General features: G+C 43.1%; 1 pseudogene; it reads right to left on the reverse strand.

Moving 5' to 3' along the window:
• Positions 1-2470: 2470 nt before the first annotated feature.
• LOC101840893 lies at positions 2471-6805 on the reverse strand (annotated as a pseudogene).
• Positions 6806-7660: the final 855 nt, after the last annotated feature.

Raw genomic sequence — 7660 nt, forward strand, 5'->3', positions numbered from 1 at the left:
CTCTCATGCACAGAATCTGCAGATAAGGACTCTTTAACTTCTTCCTGTTTATATCCCTTCTATTTGCTTCTCTTGTCTACTGCTCTAGTTAAGCCTTCCAGTATTATGTTGAATAAGAATGGAAATAGTGGACAGCTTTCTTTTGTTATGGAATAATCATTTTGTACACTGTGAAGATGTACCATTGTTACTGGTTTAATAAAGAGCTGAGCGGCCAATGGGTAGGCAGGGTTTTCAGGGCAGAGAGGATGCTGGGAAGAAGGCAGAGATGCCAGGAGTCACCAGCCAGATAGAGAGGAAACAGGATGGGTGGTATAGAGTGAAGGTAACCAAGCCTCACAAAAGAACATAGGTGAAAAGAAATTGGTTAATTTAAGGTATAAGAACTAGTTAGGAACAAGCCTAAGCTATGGACCAAGCTCTCATAGTTAATAATAAGCCTCCGTGTCATTTTTTGTAAGCTAGTGGCCCGAAAAGAAAAGTTCATCTACATACTTTTGTTCCTGACTTTAGTGAAAGTGTTTTGAGTTTTTTCCTCATTTAGTATACCATTGGCTATAGGTTTATCATGTGTAGATTTTATTATGCTGAGATATGTTCTGTCTATTGTCAGTTTCTTCAGATCTTTAATTATCAAGTGATATTGGGTTTTGTCAAATCTTTTCTGTGTCTAATGAGATTATCATGAGATTTCTGTCCCTGGGTCCATTTTACATTTGTTGAACCCATCCTACATCTCTGAAATCAAATGAAATTGATCACAGTAAATAATCATATTGATGCGTTTTTAAATTTTAATTTGAAAGCATTTTCTTCTATGATTTTTGTTGGAGATTTGGTTGTCTATTCCTGTAGACTACAGTTCTACTCATATTCCTATGCTCATCATTTATAGATCCCACCCACAGTGGCCCTGCCTGCATGTGTTTTAAAAAGCCTAGTTACATAGAACAGCAGGGTGTCCATGTCTTTTCTACCACTTGACTTTTAGATAGTAGAAGAGGGACCCAGGAGCTGGACCTAGAGTTTCTCTCTATCTATTGGAAGTATAGGACTGACTACAGCCAAGCGTTTCTCTTCTCTAGGCCACACCAGCTCCAATAAAATCCTGGAAGGCAAGTCTGCCCTTCCCAAGTTTCTCCTGAGAAGGAGGCCTTGCTAAGGGGTGCTGCTCCTTATTTCAAAGGGCTTTCGTCTCTCCTTATTTCTGTCACCTTTTTATTGCTATTAGCAAAATACCTGGCAGAAACAAGAAGAGGATATTGCTTTTACCCAAGGATAGACCTGCTCCAGTCCATAGCAGCTAGAGTAGAGTCAGAAACTAGCAGTCACACTGCTCATTTCAGATGCATTTTTCAGTTTTAGAATTTGATTTAACTGGGAGGCAGTGGCTCAAGGCTTTAATCCCAGCACTCAGTAGGCAGAGGCAGGTGGATCTATGTAAGCTCCAGGCCAGCCTGGTCTACACAGAGAAACCCTGTCTCAAAAAACAAATTAAAAAAGAAGTTTGATTAAGTTCTCTTCTTATCAAGTGTTTACATCTTAATTATCTTCACATTTGCCACTAGGCCTCGGAGACTATCTAGCACATCTGTCTGACTTAATTCTGTGTATATTTTGTACATGCTGTCACAGCTCTATGAGTTCATCTACACGGCTGGCTGCTGTGTCCAGGAAACACTGTTTCACTCTAAATGGGTTTTCTAATAAGCTTTTATTTCAGGTTCCTAGAGAATTTGCCAAGCTGACACACACTTTCTGATTATCATTCTCCCATTGTCCATTGTATGCAACTATGTCACATTTCCTAAAGTTAAGTGCTGTGGGTTGGATGAAATTTTCCCCAAAGAGACACATTCAAGTCCTAACTGTTGATGCTTGTAAACATGCCCCTGTTTGGAAATGGAATCTCTGCAGATGTAATTAGGTCACGATGAAGTCATATTGGAATGCAGTGGACCCTAACTCCAGGGTAGCTGGAGTCCTTATATGAGAAGCACCAGAAAAGAATGTCGCAATTGGCTCTCTGCATCTACAAGGCTTCCTGACAGCCACCAGGAGGCACAGGGGTGAGGAGAGTTTTCTCCCTTACACATTCCCTAAAAAAACACATCCCCGACAGCATCCTGCTTTCAAGACTGCAAGCTTTCAAAGTCATGTGTGAATCAACAGATGCCTAGTGGTGTGGGTGTTGTCACCCAGACTCTGGTACTTCAAACCACAGCCTTAGACAATCAGTAAACACCAGGCTAGATTCAAACTTTGCCACTTTTTCCATTAATTCCCTTTCATTGTTCCAGAATCCAGTCTGCGGCATTGTCTTGCAGTTAGGCCTTTCAATTGTCCCGGCTCTCTTCTGGAGTCCAAGTTATCCTTGTTTTTCCTGGTATTGAAGATACAGCTGAGTTTTCTGTGAATGTTGTTAGTTTTTTCTCCTCTGTTTTCCCTCACATACTCCTGGTGACATTGTTCATATAAGCACGTCTGGGGGTTTTCCCAGTGTGGTGCAGGGCTTCTCTATGGTGACACGGTCCTGGTAGATGAACAAGGTTAACGTCATGTCGACATTAACCTCAAGACCTTGCTACGGCAGTCTGTGAGTGTCTCTCACTACAGGTATGATTGAACCTTTGCACGTCCTGTACTCTGTAAGTAAGCTACCAAACCCAAAGAGTACCAACAAGGAGAGAAAGAAGGAAATGCTAAGGGTTCTAATTTTGTCATGTCTGTCATTTCTGGATACGGTTTCCTAAGTTGTGGGTCACATCTCCTTGCTTTGCAAATCCAGTGTTATTGTGAGTTTTACCTTTCTAAGTATTGAAAGTTGTGTTTCATTTGTTTGAAAAGTATTGACTTTTTATTCTGGCATTGGGTAAGACTTTTTGCTTACCAAAAAAAGTTTAATCTGTGTGACTTTTTTAAAATCTTTTTTTCTGGGATGGTGTGGTGACATTAACTGCCATTGTGCATGTAAGCACTTGCTGGAGCTTTGCCAGTGTGGAGCGGGACTTCTCTATGGTGTCTGTGGTAATGGTAGATTGGTTACTTTCCTGTTGCTGTCCTAAAACACCATGACTGAGCCACCTTAAAGAAGAAAAGGTTTATTTTGGCTTGTGATTCCACGGGGATAGGAGTCCATGAAGGCAGTGCAGAGGCATGGCAGTTGGAGCAGCGAGCTGAGAGCTCACATGTTCTTTTGGATTTTTAAGAGTTAGAGGTAGATCTTTATTCAAACCTCTGACCTACCAAGTTAGCATTTTTTCCACCAGCTCGAGGAGCAGAGACCTTCACAGGCTTCACAGGCTTTTGTATAGGCACTGTGTTCCTACGGGCCTTGGCAGCAGCAGTTGCTATCTCTTGGATGCCTGCTTAGCTTTTTTTTGCTTCCTTGGCAGCCCTGATAGACTGCAGTCACTGAGCTTTCCTGACTTCGGGTTTCTGATTCCTCTTGGCCATGATATCAGCAAGAGATGCACCAGTGTGCGGCGGGGGTTCTTCTTTTGAATTTCTTCCGACTGTCCTTTTTTGTGTTTTCTTCTGTAGAGGACAGTCAAGTTTATCTGCCGAGGGTTCCTTTTGCATTAAGAAACTAGAAAACCTTCTTGTTGGTCCTGTTTTAGCGTTGCCCGTGACCCGGATAGGTCTTGTACCCACTGAAACTACACAGCTCAACCTTTGCAGTGACAGCTGCTACCGGTCCAAGGAAAGATGGTGAGGAGTGAGAGCTCACATCTTGAGGTATGAAGCAGAGAGCAACTGGAAACCACACAGGCCTTTAAACTCTCAAAGCCCACCTCCAGTGACGTACTTCCTCCAACAAGGCCACACCTCCTAAGTCTTCCCAAACAGTGCCACCAAATGGGGATCAAATATGAATGAGCATCTAAGAGATATTCTCATTCACAGCAAATGGGATGGATCCTTGGTCTGCATGAGTCAACAGTTCCTCGGTGCTGCTTTTTTCCCTATGAGTTATCTTTTGCTCAATCTCATGTGTCACCCTATATAGTCTACCACTTAAGGTGACTTCTATACACAACCCTGGGGGTCCTTTCCAGTGTCATTCATGTCCAACTCCTGTCTCAAAAATCCTAGCTATATCAGTTTCCAGAATCCCAGTGTCCATCTTCTGAACTCCTTGGACCTACTGGGGTCTGCCTCCATTCACTCTGCTTGTACATGATTTCACAATTGACAGCTTGCCAACAGCCAGAACAACCAGGCAGTCTCTCATTTTCCTTTTCTCCTGGGCTGCCTGTACCAAGTGTCTGGAAATACTTACTGCACCTGTTTTGTTTTGTTTTTTGTTTTGTTTGTAATTTGTAGCAGAAGAGCAACTGCAGACACTGTTAGTACTTGCTAAGCAGGGGTCCAAATTTTCCTAACCCTCTGCTCTGTGAGAGAGTAACCACTTGCTAGAATTCCTAGTTATTCAGACTTAGGAAGCCTGCTGCGTCTTCTCAGTTTTCCACGTGTATTATTCACAGTTATTTAGATTGTCCTTATTAAGATAGCATGTGTTTTCCATCTCCTGTCAGGACTGGTCATTTTCGTGCAGTTTAAAGGGGTGGAAAAGGAAAAGCGAACAGAGAGAGCTATGAAAATGTCCTGCTCAGAAGGAGGTTGAGTTAGTAGAAGTCTGTATGTATGTCTTTCTTGACACCTCAAGGAAAAGGAGCCCTGTGACCAGGGCAGAAGCAAAGAAAAGTCTTCCTAATGGATCCTAAGAGATGCCCCCAGAACTGGAAGATGAACACCTCCCCAGAGGACAAGCAGAGGGCAGAATGTAGGTGGTTACTTGGAAGGCCCAATGAGCAAGACTGCTCTAGGAGGGTCCTGGAGTGGCCCTGGGGGCAGAAACAGCAGCTAGGCTGAACTGATCTGATGAGCCACACTCACAAGCACTCCACCTGGGACCAGTAACTCTAAAACAGACATGCATGGAAACCTCAGAAGCAGAAACTGATGGGGGAAGTCCTGTGTATATGTCAATAAAGCACTGTTGGCCAATAGGAAAGCAAGATAGGTGGGACTAGGAATCGAGGAGGACTCTGGGTAGGAGAAACACAGGGAGTCAAAATGTAACCGCCATAGGGATAAGAAGCCTGGAAACTTCTCTGGTAAGAGAAATACTTAGATTAACAATTATGGGATAAATACTTAAGTCAGAGCTAGCCAGTAAGAAATAAGCAAAGCCAACAGCTTCATAATTAATATAGCCTCCTGTGTGTTCATTTGGGATTGATGCGGCTCTGGAACCAGGCTGGCGGAAGGGCGTCTCTCTATATATATGGGTGTCTTGTCTACATTTATGTCTATATAGCAGATGCATACCCCATACCTGTGCCTGAAGAGACCAGAAGGGAACATCAAATTCCATAGGATTTTATAGACAATTGTTAGTTGATGTGTGGGTGCTGGGACTCAAACCCAGGTCCTATGGAAGAGCAATCTCTCCAGCTCCTCACTATGGATTTATACTTCCCTAGTGACTCATGATGCTGGGCATCTTTCCACATGCCCATTTGTATGTCTTTTTTTTTTTGAGAAATGTCTATTCAAGTCCTTCAAACAATTTTCTAATCAAGTTATTCAGTTATTATTCAGTTATTTAAGATCTTTATACATTTTGAACAGTAACTTCTTACCAAGCACCCGGTTAGCAAATTCTCTCTCCCATTCTATGGGTCGCCTCTTTTTGCCCCTTGGATTCACAGAAGTTTTAAATTTTTTGATGTAATCCAATTTTTTTTCTTTTGTTGCTTATAAGAAACAATACTTCAAGAGTCAATTCTATGACTCTTCTCAAAGATGCTTCTGCAGGAAAAGAGAAAAAGTTCTGTCATGATTATCATGATTGGTTTGCCTCAGTTTCTCAGCCTTATGCTCATTCACTGAGCATTCCCAGCGGGCTAGGAGTTAGCCCTCCATCCAGTCACTTGCCTTGGCAGAGTCAGCACATGGGGTTAACAGAAATCCTTTCTTGGCATACACATGCTGAAGAAAGGGTTCTTTCTATTCTTTTATTTATTGTTTCATTGTTGTTGGTTGGGTTTTATTTTGGTGGTGGTCATTTTGTTTTGTTTGTCTAAGTATGGTATTTCAAGTCATATAGTGAGAAACCTTGAAAAATTAACTTCACATAAAATATCTGAAATCAATCAATGAGTGTTCCTGCCTGGCTACATCCTGCCTGTCCATTGGCCGGAACAGCTTCATTCATTAACCAATAAGAGAAACATATTCATGGCATACAGTAGGACCTCCCCTATCAAATGAGCCACTTATTCAGAAGAAAGCATCCCAGCTTTGCCAGACAGCTCAGACTTTGACCCCTTGAATGAGAAAAGATCTTCCTAAAAAGTGAGTAACTGGACTGAGGAATGAGCCAAGGCAAACACTTGGTTCCTTTTTCAGACAACCAGGTGCAAGGCACCTTGTAAGCGCCAGCATCCAGGATACCGACTGTTTCATGAGCCCTAGTTCGGGTCCAGTCTCCTGCCAAAGACATGCTGAGAAACCAGTGCTTCCCTAATCTCAGTGGTAAATCAGCCGCTGACGGACATTGTGAAGCAGACTGATCTTCAGAAGTCCAAATCCACTGAGTGAACTCACCGTTTTCCTTTTGTAATGGAAAAACAGATCCAGTTTAACGGAAGATGACATCAGCCACTGACTTCAAGATGCTAGGATGTGAGGAAGTGCTCCCAGGCAGGTACAGAAAAGCTACTGGATGCTGTCCAAATTCCTCACCCTTCAGTGAAATTTTCCCTTCCCCTGAGGCCTCACCAATGCCGTGGTCCATGAACACTCTGAAATCCACTAGCTTCAACCCATTCCTTTATGTATGTCATGTGTCAGGCTAGAACAATGACAGCGATGGAGGTGGTAGTGTTATAATCAGTATGTTATGATTGTGGTGCCTACAAACAAGCCAAGGTAATTACAAGCTATGTAGAAACAAGGGTGACCAATGCATGGGAGACTTAGTACCACACAATTTTGTACCCCAAGTAAAGCAAGTAGTCTCAGGGGAAAGACTCAAGGCAGCCACATTGTGGAGAGACACCAACACAAAGCAAGGAACTTACATCTAATGCCTACACACACTGACGCAGATACTCATCGACAACCCCTACACACACACAGAGAGACACACACACTGTGCTGGCTACTTTCACACCAATTGACACAAGCTAGAGTCTTTGGGGAAGACGGACTCTCAAATGAGAAAATGACTCCATAAGATGGGCCTATTGGAATCTGTAGTGCTTAAAAAAAAAAGCTATGGCTTGGGGAGGGCCCAGGCCATCGAGTGTGGTGCCACCCATGAGCTGGTGGTCCTGGGTACCTAGAAAAGCAGGCCGAGGGAGCCAGGAGAGAACAAGTCAGTAAACAGTGACCCTCCATGGACCCTGATCTTCTGCCTGAAGGCTTCTGCCCTGGCATCTGTCAGAGATAGAAGTTGTAAGGTGAAATAAACCCTTTCCTTCCCAAGTTACTTCTGGTCATGGTGTCTTATCACAGCAAAAAGAAACCTAACTAAGACACACACATACACACACACACCCTGATACCAACACATGCACACACAGACACACAAACCCTAATAGTACCACCCACTGACCCACACCCATACACGCCTTGATCACACACACAC

This window comes from Mesocricetus auratus, unplaced genomic scaffold (genome assembly GCF_017639785.1).
Source record: "Mesocricetus auratus isolate SY011 unplaced genomic scaffold, BCM_Maur_2.0 Super-Scaffold_100026, whole genome shotgun sequence".
Lineage (NCBI taxonomy): Eukaryota > Metazoa > Chordata > Mammalia > Rodentia > Cricetidae > Mesocricetus > Mesocricetus auratus.